The sequence below is a fragment of the Thalia democratica genome, unplaced genomic scaffold (assembly GCF_965202585.1).
Source record: "Thalia democratica unplaced genomic scaffold, ktThaDemo2.hap1.1 HAP1_SCAFFOLD_1139, whole genome shotgun sequence".
NCBI classification, from domain to species: Eukaryota; Metazoa; Chordata; class Thaliacea; order Salpida; family Salpidae; genus Thalia; species Thalia democratica.
Genome location: NW_028140050.1, coordinates 35001 through 36179, shown reverse-complemented (window position 1 = coordinate 36179; position 1179 = coordinate 35001). Strand labels below are relative to the sequence as shown.

Here is a 1179-nt window from a genome sequence, read left to right as displayed (position 1 = left end):
TGAAGTAAAGTTATTCAAAGCTTATAATTATGAAACTTTTGTATAATATTTTTGTTTTTTTTTTTGTAATAACTACAAAATTGGTATTTTAGTTTATTGTTAGTAACTAAATATTTATATTTATTATACTTAAAAAAAAACTTCTATACTAACTCTAATTTCAAAGCATATTAAAACATACAAATTTTACCAACTAAATATTTATTTTTATTTTTATTATTATAACTTTCAAACATAAGCTTGTATACCTTATATACCTATATACCTCATATAGGAGGCTTGACATAACATAACATTATTTAATTCTTTTTGTTTGAAATAAACTCATTTAGTTATTAGTAAATTACAACATAAATGTTTATAACAATAAAACTAAGATTTAGCTTTTGAGTTAGTAAACTTTGATAGTTTTCTTTTAATAGTTTAATAGTCCTTATTTAAGTTCAAACAAAATTGCTATATATTTAATACACATACAAAAGTAAACTAAGTAAACGTAATTCAATAGTTTCTATTAAGTAAAATTTATTACAAATACATTAAGTTAATACAAAACTTTAAGAAGCTTTTGCTAGTATCTGTTGGTAACAGTAAATAACTTATTATGACTCACAATACAAAAGTGCAAAATTTATTTTCGTTTGATTTTTCAAGTGATTTGTTTGTGGACAAAAAAACTTTTAAGTTTTAGTATAAAAGACTAATTGTATTAATTTTAACTCAGAAAATTGTACTCTACAAGATGGTGCAATTATTTTTTCGATATCTCAAACTGGTCAAACCACTTTTTTAGCGCTCTAATTGGTTTAAACAGCAAATAACGTTATCTGATTGGCTTACGTTTTTATTTGCTAATAACTAGAAGTTACTTTTCTTTTAAGCGTTAAAAAAATGTAAATAAACGAGTAATAAGTATAAATAGGTCAGAAAGAAAAATAGTACAAAAAAGATGAATTCAAAAAGCAAAAGCCTACGGCACGTGGTATTCCCAAGCGGTCACCCATCTAAGTACTAACCACGCCCGACACTGCTTAACTTCCCAGATCGGACGAGATGGGGTGTGCTCAGTGTGGTATGGTCGTAGGCGTCTGAAACCGTTTACAAGCCTTTATAAACCCTTCGGTTTGTTTAAAAAACCTATTTGCACTTGATTTACAATCGATTTGATATTTTAAAATT

The 1179-nt window shown here is 25.8% G+C and overlaps 1 non-coding gene across 1 annotated transcript; it reads right to left on the bottom strand.

Moving 5' to 3' along the window:
- Positions 1-967: 967 nt before the first annotated feature.
- LOC145847894 (5S ribosomal RNA) lies at positions 968-1086 on the bottom strand. The gene has a single exon (XR_014371591.1). It is a non-coding gene; the product is annotated as a 5S ribosomal RNA (ribosomal RNA).
- Between the last annotated feature and the right edge of the window lie 93 nt (positions 1087-1179).